The following is a 14,072-nucleotide window of genomic DNA, read 5'->3' on the forward strand; positions in this document are numbered from 1 at the left end:
AGTTAAGACTTGATGCAGCCAAATAAATAAACAAATTTAAAAAAAAAAAGAGGAAAAGAGAGAAAAAGAGACTAGGAAGGAACAGCTGGTAGAGTAGGAGCAAACCCTTTGAGTGAGTTATCACTAAAGTCAGAAGAAGTAAATGTTTCAAAAAGGAGTGAGCATCCTGGAATTGGTACCGTAGGACGCCTCTCACATCCTGACTGCAGCTGGCCACTCGAGCCATCTGTGCCCAGGGTCCTGTGTACACACATGGCAAGTGACATTGCCTTGAACGTGACTTCCAGCTTACAAGCTGAATGGATCACATCCCTTACGATTACTGCTGGGATGGCTGCAGTTGGTTATCTTACAAAAGATTTCATGTTAAAAATCATTGCAGCAAATCTATTGTAAACCCTCACAATCAGAAAGAAAACTCCAAGATTGTGTTTGCTTTTGATATAAAGGGATTTGGGAGATAAAGTTGTCTACAGCTGTTGTGCTGTGCTAACTTGCTATAGTCATGTCCGACTCTTTGTGGCCCTCTGGACTGTAGCCTGCCAGGTTCCTCTGTCCATCGGGTTCTCCAGGCGTGGAGTGAGTTGCCATGTGGGATCTTTCCCACCCAGGGATCAAACCCATATCTCTAAAGTCTCCCACATTGCAGGTGGATTCTTTACCAGCTGAGCCACAAGGGAAGCCCCTAATGCTATTGGTAGAGGCCAGAAAGTTCACATTCTGTGACGGATCATCACAGTGAAGAGGCTGGAACCAACATGCGACCTCTGATCATTAAGAAAATGGGATAGTTTTGATAGTTTTGATGCTAAAAACCAACTTGCCATGATGTCATCTGTTCATTTAATTAGAGTGACTACCACTTCTGTCTAATTCACCTTCCCTGGGTTCTAGATATGGTAATTACAGACTGCAACTTTCATACTCCTGGCATTTGCCTTACTTGTGGAACCACTGTGGTGCATATTTGTTTAAACAATGAAAAAACTGACCTCATGCCCTATAAGTTTAAAAAAAAAAACAAAAAGAAGTATGAGGAAATGGTCAACTGGATTTAATGCTATTGAGAGATCAGGGGAAATGAAAACAGAAAAGTGTGTATTGGGTTTGGCAATATGGAGGTCACTGACAAATTTAGCAAGAGGGACGATTTCTATAGAATAGCAAGACCATAAGCCACATACTACATGTGGCTTTATCCCCAGTTCTCACAATAGCTCTGAAAGCTAAGGTTTGTTATCTTTCTACATTATTCACCAATGAGCTTGACGTTGAAGTCTGAAGCTCTGGAGCCCGAGGACCTGGGTTCAAACCTGGCCCCTCCCTTACCGACCGTAAGTTATTTAACCAGTCTGTACTTCAGTTTCCTCATCTATAAAATAAGAATAGTATGATACATCATAGGGTTGTTTGCGAATGGTGTGATTTAGTATATGTGAAGCTATGTGAAGGTGTGTTAAATATTTACTGTCTACCTTGTCACCCTTCCCCTTGTGCAGATAAAGAAACAGGCTCTCAGGGTTTTCTGTAGGTTCCAAGACTAATAGTGAAGGAGAAAGTATGTCAGCCCCATTCTCCTGGACTCCACACCCTGAGTTAAGAATTTGAGGAATGACTCCCACTCAGGCACCTAGCCCTCAGATCCTTTAAGAGCAAGAGGCCTCTTTGGGAGGTGAGCCAAGTGGTCAGCAGGACCTAGTAAATAAGGCATACCCTTCTGGTGATACCTGGCCCCTCATACCCAGCGGAGAAGGCGATGGCACCCCAGTCCAGTACTCTTGCCTGGAGAATCCCAGGGATGGCAGAGCCTGGTGGGCTGCCGTCAATGGGGTCGCACAGAATCAGACACGACTGAAGTGACTTAGCAGCAGCAGCAGCATATACCCAGAGACTGAACTGGTCATTTATAGATAACATACACAGTCCTTAACCAGATGATGTGAGCACCTCTTTGAGTAGACAAGAATGTACCCCATCCAGTAACTGGAGTTACTTAGCGACACGTTTCCAAACAGGATTATCATCTAGCCCCAGCCTATTCACTCCTTTCACCCTGGTGATTATTTACCTATATCAAGGTTATTCATTGTTGTTGTTGTTGTTGTTTAGTTGCTAAGTTGTGTCCAACTCTTTTATGACCCCATGGATGATAGCCCACCAGGCTCCTCTGTCCATGGGATTCTCCAGGCAAGAATACTGGAGTTGCCATTTCCTTCTCCAGGGGATTTTCCCAGTCCAGAAATCCAACCCATATTTCTTCTCTTGAATTGGCAGGCGTGTTCTTTTACCACTAGTGCCACCTGAGAAGCCCATTGTAGTCATGTCTTCATATCTCCAAAGCAATATGAAAATAACTTATGCTTTAATGTAAATTTTTTAAAACATAAAATTATGTGTATACTCTTATTATACAACAAGAACTGCACAAAATTCACATATGCAGGTTTATGACTTTGGGCAAGAACTGCAGCTCTCCAAGACTCAGTTTCCTCAACTGAAAGGAATATAACATAATAGTAATAAATATCTTTTAAGTATTTTCTATGTGCCAAGTACTGTATAATAAGTATTTTACAGGCCTTACTTTATTTAATCACTCAGTGACCCTGTGAAATAGGAATGACTCTCATCATTATTTCCAAAATAAATAAACTGAAGCCCAGACATGTGAAGTGACTTGCCTAAGGTCACTTCAGAAGAGATATATAATCTGAACCCTGATTCCCAGCTGATCACCAAGCCAGAGCTCAGGCTCACCAGACTATCACAGAATCACAAGCTGTGCTGTGCAGGGCTAAGTTGCTCAGTCGTATCTCTTTGCAACACTATGGACTGTAGCCTGCCAGGCTCCTCTGTCCATGGGGATTCTCCAGGCAAAATACTTGAGTAAGTTTCCATGACCTCCTTCAGGGGATCTTCCCCACCCAGGGATTAAACCTGCACCTCTTATGTCTCCAGGTAGGTTCTTTACCCCTCGTGCCACCTGGGAAGCCATCACCAGACTACAGTTGAAAGTAATTGAAAAACTAAAGTTAATGTGTAAAAAGCATGTAGTATCTGCTACATGATGTGGATTTGATCCCTGGGTCAGGAAGATCCCTTCGAGAGGGAACTGACAACTCACTCCAGGATTCTTGCCTGGAAATCCCCATGGACAGAGGAACCTGGTGGGCTACAGTCCATGGCATCAAAAAAGAGTCAGACACAAATTAGCGACTAAACAACAAAAAATGTGCTGCATAGATCTATTTGCCTGGTGGATAACTGGGTAATGAGAAACACCAGCAGTGTGGGGAGGGGACGCCAGATGGTGCCCAACTGTGGAGGCAGCACAGAAAGTTGGGATCCAGAGAATAATAATGCTGATATCTAAGGTATACGAAGTGTTTGTTTGCTTTGCACCTGGCACTGCTCTGATTTAATCCTTGTAACAACCCTATGAAATGGGCGTTATTATTATTCCCATTTCTTAAGTAAGGAAACAAGACACAAGTTGCTGAAATTGCATAGCTAGTAAGTGGAGAAACCAGGGATCAAACCCTAGACAAGGCTGGCTCTGAAGTCCACCTGCTTCACCATCCTGCTATAGCAGACTCTGCAAAATCATACCAATTTTTTGCCCCATAATGTGGTCATCTCACATCTAAGTATTATTGTCAAATAGATTTCCCCATTTTGTTGGAAATTCACTTATTGTTGCTATAGTGTGTGTATGGTTTCTCTTAAAAATAAAAATACCTAAAGGTGGGCAAAGGATTTGAGAGACAGTCTCTCCAAAGAAAATTTACAAATGGCCAATAAGGGCATTAAAAGATGTTCAAATCAGTAGTCATCAGGGAAGTACAAATCGAAACTACAATGAGCTCCTACTTCACATCCAGAAGAATGGCTATTATAAAAATAAAAAAACAGAAAATAACAAGTGTTGACAAGAATGTCGAAAAGTTGGAACCCTGGGCATTGCTGGTGGGAATGTATAATGGTGAAGATGTTGTGAAAATGATTTGACAGTTCCTCAAAAACTAATCAGAGAATTAACATATGGGCTTCCCAGGTGGCACTAGTGGTAAAGAACCCGCCTGCCACTGCAGGATATATAAGAGATGCGGGTTCCATTCCTGGTTTGGGAGAGATCCCCTGGAGGAGGTCATGGCAACCCACTCCAGTGTTCTTGCCTGCAGAATCCCATGGACAGAGGAGCCTGGTGGGCTATAGTCCATGGGGTCACAAGAGTCAAGTATGACTGAAGGAATTTAGCTGGATTCACACACACTAGCTGTTCCATTTCTGGGTATATACTCAAAAGAACTGAAAGCAGAGATTTGAATAAATATCTGTACATGTTCATGGCAACATTATTCAGAATAGTCAAATAGAGGAAGAAGCCTGTCATGGGGTTAATTCTGCCCCCGCCCCAAATTCTTTTACTGAAGTCCTAACATCCAGTACCTCAGAAAGTACATATTTGGAGATAGGACCTTTAAAAAGGTAATTAAGTCTAAATAAGGTCATTGGTGAGCAACTGAGCAACTAAGCTCTCACACGTATATACAACACAATATTACTGAGCCTTAAAAAGGAAGGAAATTCTGACACAGGCTACCAAAAAGACAACCCTCGAAGACACCATTCTATGGTAAATAAAGACAATCTCAAAATATTATGATTCCACTTAAATGAAGTACCCAGAGGAGTCAAACTCAGAGACAGGAAACAAAACGGTGGTTGTTAGAGGCTGGGTGAAGAGGAAAATGGGGAGTAGATACAGAGGTTCAGTTTGGGATGATGGAAAGGTTCCAGAGATAGATAGTGGTAAAGGCTGCACAACAATATCAAAGTACTTAATGTCACTACACTGTACACTTTTAAAAAATGCAATGATAAGGGAGTTCACCGGTTGTCTAAGGGTTAGCATTCAATGTTTTCATTGCTGTGGCCCAGGTTCAATCCCTAGTTGATCCCACAAGCTAGATGGCATGAACAAAAAAATTTTCTTAAATACAAAGTAATGATAAACCAGTCAAACCAGTCAATCCTAAAGGAAATCAGTCCTGAATACTCATTGGAAGGACTGATGCAAAGAACTGATTCATTAGAAAAGACCCTAATTTTTTGAAAGATTAAAGGCAGGAGAAGGGGATGACAGAGAAGGAGATGGTTGGATGGCATCACCGACTCGATGGACATGTTTGAGCAAGCTCCAGGAGTTGGTGATGGACAGGGAGGCCTGGAGTGCTGCCGTCCATGGGGTTGCAAAGAGTCAGACATGACTAAACAACTGAACTGATGAAAAAAATAAAGAGAGAGAGAAAATAGTGTCATCACCCAGGGCCCAGGAACAGCACACTCCTAAGTTTGGCATACCCAGAGCCTACCCTTGCTCCACAGCTCCTGCGCCTAACTGTGCCCAGAGGCCCTACCAGAATTTGGAATGGAATGAGGGGATGGCTTCTCCCTTTCTTTCACCTTTCAGTCTCTGGCCAGTGGCTCCTATTAGAAGATCCTAACAGAAGCAAGCAGAAAAGAGATTCTGGGAAATGTAGTTTGCAGGCTTCCAGCCTAGAAAACTATAGAGGAGAAAACTGATTGATGACAGACTCTACCCAACTCATAAATTCTTAAACAAAGTGATTGGAAAGAAGGGAGCAGCAGTGGGAAAGGAAATGAGGTTTTGAAGCTCACAGGATTCCTGTGGACAATGTTACCTTCCAACAGCCACAACTCCAGGTTTTGTGGAACTGCCCTTTACTAATCCCTGGGGGTTTGTGGGGCTGTCAGTCAGGGAGGACGTCCCCTCCCACTCCACAGGCGTGAGCAAAGGACCCAAACAAGTCAGTTCTCTCCCTCCTATGCCCTTGAACAGTGATTAATTCAGAGATAGGCATGTGATCCAAGCAGGTGTATTCACAACCATTTTAGGGAATTGCTAGGCAAAAATAGGATCTCTTGCTTTAAGAGATGATGAGCTATTTTGTTGTCGTTCAGTTGCTAAGTTGTGCACAGTCATGTCCAGCTCTTTGCGATTCCATGGACTGCAGCACGCCAGGCTTCCCTGTACTTCACCGTCTCCTGGAGTTTGCGTAAACTCATATCCACTGAGTCCATGATGCTATCTAACCATCTCATCCTCTGACACCCTCTTTTCCTCTTGCCTTCAATCTTTCCCACCATCAGATCTTTTCCAATGAGTCAGCTCTTCACATCAGGGGGCCCAAGTATTGGTGCTTCAGCTTTAGCATCAAGGAAGCATCATGATGAGCTATAAGTGAGAGGGTAACAGGCAGGAAGGCCAGGGGTCTCCAAAGGGAGGAAATAGACTGCAAGTGTCAGACATTTTTATCTCTTAAGCAGCAGGAGGAAACAAACTATCAATGTTTTGTTCCTTCTCTATACAAATTTAAAAGGAGGTTTCTCTTAAAATACTGTGTTGCCATAATGACACCTGGTTTCACCCGAAGTTAACTATTCTTAAACCTTGACATAACCAATGCATTTTTCTTATGGAAATGTTTGTCTTAAGCTATGTTAATGTACTATGCATTTACCGCAAATTCTGTCTTCAAGTCGGTTCCGCCTAATGGCTCAGAACCTACTTGACAAACCAGTATATTATACTCAGATATTGTTCCCCTAATCTATGTAAACGAAACTATTTGTATGATCTGCCCTTTGTAAATCTGCCCTTTGTAGATCTGCCCTTCTACAAGATTCAAGTTAATCATTTTATGGCCCGGGATGAACCTTTTGGCGCCAAGATTATCCCAAAATTCATCTTATGGGTGAGGGGCCTGGTGCCATTCTGAGTTTTAAGACATTCCTTTCTTTCATTAACAGACTGCTAGAGACTATATAACATCCAGCTGAAGACTAGCAGGGGGGTACTCTTTCTGCCCCCTTCTGATGCCTATGTCAGAAGCTTTCTCTATCTCCTTTATACTTTAATAAAACTTTATTACACAAAAGCTCTGAGTGATCAAGCCTCATCTCTGGCCCCAGATTGAATTCTTCTCCTCCGGAGGCCAAGAATCCCGGCGTCTTTTTGTTCAGCAACAACCTTTCATAAGGACCCTACAAACCTGAAGGTGCTGGAACCATCTTCCTACCAAGGAGAGACGGCCTGCTCAGGAATATAACATCAGCTTCTTTTTCTTTTTTCTGGCCAGTGTCAACCATTGGATTGCACTGGGAGCGGGATACATTCAAAACCCAAAGACAACTTCTTCTGCCTCTTTCAAAAAGTTTATCTTTAAAGCTTTCTCATGTGAAATGCTATTGGTTCAGGTCTCTTCATTTTAAGCTTATGCAGGGGAGTATTTTATTGTTTGATTGTTTTTTAACCCTAAATGCAGGTTCAGCAAGTTCAGTGATTTCCTTGTCTAGCACTTAGGTTACACTCAGGAATTGCCCTCATGGTGCAGGGCCTTGCACTGTAGCCCTACAATTATATGCTTTGGGAACTTCTGTAAATAATTGCCTTGGATGGGGTTCAAGCAGATTTCTACTGAGTTCTGGTGTGTACTTAAGGTGTCTCTATGACCTGCCAACTGTGTTTGTTTGCTTGGTGATGAGAGAGGTCACCAAAGCCAGGAAAAACCTAGAAACAACATCCTCTACCTCAGTTACTAGGCGACTATCAGAACACCTTATGTAGCAAATGCTTTTGGAGTTTCCTGTGCTTATAGTCACTAATATGTGTACACGCATGCTAAGTCGCTTCAGTGGTGTCACTAAGATGATATTTGTATAACTGAAATTCTTTCTGTTGCAGGTGACAAAAAATCAATTCAAACTAGGCACATACGTGAATTTGTTGGCTTCTATAAATGAACTTTTTTTTTTGGCTGCGCCAGGTCTTCATTATGGCATGTGGGCTCTCTGTTGAGGTCCACAGTCTTCTCCAGTTGCCAAGTGTGGACTCTAGAGCATATGGGCTCTACAGAGTGCTGCTGCTGCTGCTGCTAAGCTGCTTCAGTCGTGTCCGACTCTTTGCGACCCCATGGACTTCGGCCTACCAGGCTCCTCCGTCCATGGGATTTTCCAGGCAAGAGTACTGGAGTGGGGTGCCATTGCCTTCTCCGCTACAGAGGGCAGGCTCACTGGCTGTGGCTCTCAGGGTTGTCTAGTTAAGGAGCTCAGGCTTAGTCGCCACAAGACATGTGGGATATTAGTTACCTGACCAGAGATCTAACCTATGTCCACTGCATTGGAAGGCAGATTCTCAATCGCTGGACCACCTAAAAGACCCTGTAAATGAACATTTTAGGGACATCTTCAGCCATGATTGGATCCCAATGCTGGAATCTCTCTCATCTCTGGAAGTTCTTGCCTTCCTTTTTCCAGACATCACCATGTTGTAATTCTATTCAAGCATCTCAGGCAAATACCAGTTCTTGCTCAGAGCATACATGGAGAGTGGTGCGCCATTTGGGAATGAATAAATGAAAGAGCACAATGGTGACATGCCACGTATGGGGTGCTAGGAGCCATCTGCCCCAGCTGAAAGAGGAATTTTATCAATGACATTGCTTAGAATCACTTGCACTCGCAATAATAAAAAGCCGTTAATCAGTTTTGGGCTTCCCAGGTGGCGCTAGTCGTAAGGAACCCACCTGCCATTGTAGGAAACATAAGAGAAGTGGGTTCAATCCCTGGGTTGGGAAGATCTTTGGAGGAGGCATGACAATCCACTCCAGTATTCTTGCCTGGAGAATCCCATGGACAGAGGGGCTTGGCAGGCTGTACAGTCCATAGGGTCACAAAGAGTCATATACAACTGAAGCGACTTAGCACACACACACAATCAGTTTTTGTTACTTTTTAAAATTATCTACAGACAACGCTCCGCTTAATTCCTGCACCCAGGCCAAAGGTCCCTACCACCCTGCCTTTGGTATATCAGGAGATGTAGAAGTCTCTTCTGCCACTCAGCACGCAAGCCCAAAGAGTTTATCAGCTCCCACAGCTTCACCTGCCACTTCCTGGCTGGTGGCTCCCAGACCTCTCTCTCCCCCAGCAGCATCATCAGCTGCCTTCAGAGCATTTCCACCTCAACAGCCCACTCTGATACTGAACTCCACCTGGCTTCTTCCCTTGTGCTCTGATCTCAGAAAATGCATCTCTACAAGAGCTTAAGGAAGCTATCAGGAATGCATGAGACACATCCCTAATCTTGCAGGTGAGTCAGCAATGGCCTCCCTCACACTGCCCTTTTCAGAGGGCCTCCTGGTGACAAGACTCTGTGCTGGACATCCTAAGGGGCTGATCAAATGTGACCTGACATTGACACAAATTGTTTATTCACAAATATTCACAAAAGTCCAAGACATACTGAGTCTCTGCTTTCCCCGGCAACTTCCCAGACAAGAAAGAGAACAAAACTCAAGTCATGTTCCCATAGGGGCTCCTACTTGTGTGATGCCCAGGCCTGAAAGACTCATCAAGAAGGCCTGGAGAAGCCTTCAAGAAGGTGGTCCAGGTTAAGAATCCACCTGCCAGTGCAGGGGGCATGGGTTTGATCCCTGATCCAGGAAGATCCCACAGGCTGCAGGGCAACTAAGCCTATGTGCCACAACCACTGAGCCTATGCTCTAGAACTGCGGCACTGCAATAAGAGAAGCTACCACAATGAGAAGCCCACGCACCGTAACTAGAGAGAAGCCCCTACTCACTGCAACTAGAGAGAGCCCGTGCGTGGCAACAAAGACCCAGTGCAGCCATAAATAAATAAGTAATTGGAGGGGCCTTCAGTGTTGGCTGGGACCCATTGAGAGTGGACGCAGGACTTGTGGGTAGGAGCATCCCACAGAGTTCAATCACTCCTGAAATTTCTCTCCAAACCTGACCCCTAGAAACAGAATCTCAATGGGATTATTTGGATTCATTTCCACAACACCCCAAACTTTACCCAATAAGGCTAGTTTCTGTATGACATTCATTAAAAAATTTACCAAATGCCCAATGGTTTCTTTTACATTTATACACTCATCTGTTCTTCCCAACCACCCTATGAGGGCTAGAAGAGTTATTGTTCCACTGTAGAGAAGAAGAAACTAAAGCTCAAGGATATTAACATGACTTGGCTAAGAGCTCACCACTGGTGACTGGAGGAGCCTGGACCCAAACCTGGACCTGTGCTCCAGGGTCTCATATGATGCTCATTGGCAGGGAAGGCTGTCACCACCCTGGGTAGGACTAGGCCACTCATAAATGCCTCCCCCACTGGCCTGTCCCCAGTAGTCAAATTTGCACCCCTAGAGAGTCACCCACTTTGAGTAACATAGCCAGGTTGTTGTACATGGCTGGTGTGAATTCACTTACCATATCACCTCCTGAGATCACAGCAAGGATGTGGGCACCTTCCAGAAGGAAAAGAAGGTACAGACAGGCCCCAAGTGCTTGTGGAAAGGGGAGACTTGCAAAGTGGGCCCTCCTGGGAGACTGAACTCCTTAGGACATGGGGATTCTGAGAGGAGAAGCAGAACCTGCAAAGGGATGGTGAGAGTTCCTTCTAGCTATGTCTGGATTCTCTCCTCTCCAAATAGGGTCAGAGGTCAGAGGCAAGCATGACTCCTCTGTGCTTGCTGCTAAGTCGCTTCAGTTGTGTCTGACTCTGTGCAACCCCATAGACGGCAGACCACTAGGCTCCTCTGTCCCTGGGATTCTCCAGGCAAGAACACTGGAGTGGGTTTCCATTTCCTTCTCCAATGCATGAAAGTGAAAAGTGAAAGTGCAGTCGCTCAGTCGTGCCCGACTCTTAGCGACCCCATGGACTTCGGCCTACCAGGCTCCTCCGTCCATGGGATTTTCCACTGTGCTTATCAACCTGCAATCCCAAGTGAACATGAGAAAGGACCTCTATATGAGGTCATCACTGACTCTGGTTCTCTTCCCTAAATTCACTGACTTGACTCTGTGATGATTTTAAAGATATATAAATATTCGCCGTGCTTCCAGCCATCCATTCATTCATTTAAACACCATTGCCTAAGCACTCCCTGCTGGCTTCTAGAGAGCCAGTGAGACATGACCATATTCTCCAGGTCACCACCGATTTTCCAGCTTCTTCCCAAAACCCCAAACTCCCTGGTCAACTTGACCTAGAGTTTCTTAGCCTAGGATCCATTGACTCTTAGAAGCAATTAGTGGAAACCTTGTGTATTTTTTATTTATGACTATGAATTTTTCTGGGGAACAGTCCCTTCTTTGGCTTCATCAGAATGCCACAGAATGACCCACAGCTCAGGTTATGACCTGAGCAGTGCTGCAATGTTATTTTTCTGTGGAATTTTCCAGCAATGCACAGTGTGCTGGAGATCCTTCCCATCCACAAGAGCTGTTCCTATACAAGGAATGGGCACCCTAATGAACAAGCCCTGTAATTCAACTTTATATAGTAAGTTCCTTCTTTAAATGAGGACAAATTTGATTCACATTTCGTAACAGGAAGCTAAAGCTGTCAACACAGACATTTATACATGTCACAGAGGCCCTAAAATAGCACCTGAAGCCAGCCACTAGATTCCATAAAGCTGATGCCTTAATGGAACCATTCTTCTCTTATTGCAAAACAGTCTCCATGTTGATAAACATGTTGTCAACTGTGACAAAGAAATCTAAGTTGGGTTTTATTTTGCTTTGTTTAATAGTAGCACTTCTGTCTTGCAGGGAGACATGTTTATATTTTCAGATTAATACTACGCTGGTTTATCTGAAGCTGAGTTTTAAAGGATGAAAGCCTGTTTTCCCCTGTAGAAGTCGAATTAATTCACATTGTTTTAAAGAAATGAATACAAACTGGTTTGATAGCTACCCTGTTAGTGGCTAGCTGTACTGAGAGTTTTAGCAGTTACTTTGGAAACCCAACAAAATCATAGCAAGTGAAATAAAATACAACACTTCACATGCAGAGATTTCTGATAGCATCTATACTTAGCTACTCATTCCTCCTTCTCTTTTCTTCACCATCTAAAGTCTTCTGAGCTCAAAGCATGGAATTTACTCTGTAGCCAGCTTCCTTTGAACACTCAGTATCTTGAACAAATGTCAAGTAAGAAAAGACAGAATCTAACTGTGAAGACAGGACTGACACAAAATAAATAGGAAGTAATGTCAAATGATAGGTAATTAAGCGTGATGAAGTGCTGACTGAGATGTTATCTGAGCTTAGAGAACAGAGAAGGCAACACTGGTTTGATTATGGTGATAGATTTAAAGTAGAGATAAAAATTTGAGTTGGACCTTGAGAGAAGATGGTAGTGATAGGACTAAAACCAGTACCATTAATAGAAAAAATATAGTGCCAAGTTTTACAACCTACTGCCAACAAACGCTTTGTGTGAATTATCTCATTTGATCTTCAGAGTAAGCCATTTCACAGGTGAGAAAACAGGGCCAGCGAGGTTAAGGACCTTGACCAGTGAGGGAATCAGGCTTGCCTGCAATCTAAGCCTCTGTTCTTTTCACCACACTGCATATACCACCTCTCCAAGATGTGGGCAACAGCACACTTCCTGTTCTCTTGAGGAAAGCTGTGTTTTGATATTTTGAAATGGTAAAATCAAAGCAATCAAACTTAATAAGATCCATCCTCTGGATGCTAGCCATCCCCTAGACTCTCAAAAAGTAGTCAGAGAAAATCTGGTCATGCATCTGACTCAGCATGTCCTAAACCCCCTAAAGAGTAGAGCGAGAAGTAGGGATTTCTACAAACTAGAAACAAAAATGAGAGGCCAAAAGGAAAGCTTCCACACCCCAAGTAGGAAGAGGCAAGGAAATGTCTAGTTTTCTAAGAGACTCCAAGTGAAAATAAGGGGCCTCAATGAAGTCACATGGATGTCTGAGAAACTAAGTTTACCTGCTACTACACCTAAGATAACAGGTGATGCAATCCAGTTTAACCATAGGATATGTGATACCCAGCCTCCAAGATGGCCCCATTTATCCCATCTCCTAAATGCAGTCTTGTGTATTTACATATTAATATGTAATGCATATTACACCAAGGTTGTACTGTGTGATCAAAAGCATGTGATAAAAGTGATGGGATGTGTCTTCTGAGATTAGATTACAAAGACTCTGACTTCTTTCTCTACTGCTTTCTCACTGAAGCTCACCAATGTATTATCCATGTTATAAGCATCCCTCTGGAGAGACCACATGGTGAGAAACTAAAGTTTGACAATAAGCATGTGAATGATCTTGGAAGCAGATTCTCCAACCTGAGTCAAATTTTCAGATGACTCTAGTCTGGGATAGCTTCACTGCCACTGCATGAGAGATCCTGAGTCAGAACCACTGAGCTCAAGCTGCTACCAATTCCTGACCTCAGAAACTCTATGTGATAATAAACGTTTGCTGTTTCAAACTAAATTTTATATTACATCTTAGATAGCTAATCCAGGGTAAAATGGGCCTTGCAAATGGATGGAAGAGTGGCTCCTGACAAATATAGCCCGAGAAAAAAGCAAGCTCCTGCCTCTGAAACCAAGCAGGAACCTATGGGGCTCCTAGACACAGAAGCCTTTCCGTGTCTCCCATTTCTTGTTTGTAGGGAACAGACTCCAGTCTCCAGGACCTTTGCTGTGTCCCAAAGGGTAGATTCAAACAATTGCTAATCAGGAAAGGGAGAGAGGGCAGAGACAAGGAAAGAATATCCAAGAAGCAAGAGTGCAGCCTTGGGGCAGAGTTCTGATTCCACCTTAAGCAATGTATACCACAATATTTTTAAGCTCTCTATAGAATTAAAACACCCAACAAATGGAAGCTGTCAGTCTTGTTAATTCCAGAAAAGACCACCTAAGGCCAGATTAAAGGAATCAAAGAAGCTCCTCAAAAGATTACCTAAGGGGGATTCCCTGGTGGTTCAGTAGTTGGGCCTCATGCTCTCACTGCAAAGGGCCTGGGTTCAATCCCTGGTCAGGGAACTAAGGTCCTGAAATCCTTGCAGCCAAAAGCAAACAAACAAACCTGAGACCAGGGAATTCCCTGGTAGTCCAATGATTAGGACACGGTGCTTCCACTGCAGGGGGCATGGGTTCAATACCTAGTCAGGGAACTGGGATCCCACAAGCTGT

General features: G+C 43.7%; 1 pseudogene; it reads left to right on the forward strand.

Moving 5' to 3' along the window:
* Positions 1 to 252: 252 nt before the first annotated feature.
* Positions 253 to 791, forward strand: LOC147379204 (CDGSH iron-sulfur domain-containing protein 1 pseudogene; annotated as a pseudogene).
* The last annotated feature ends 13,281 nt before the right edge of the window (positions 792 to 14,072 follow it).

The sequence above is a fragment of the Bos grunniens genome, chromosome 1 (assembly GCF_055505025.1).
Source record: "Bos grunniens cultivar Pamir isolate PY7600 chromosome 1, Bosgru_T2T1.0, whole genome shotgun sequence".
Lineage (NCBI taxonomy): Eukaryota > Metazoa > Chordata > Mammalia > Artiodactyla > Bovidae > Bos > Bos grunniens.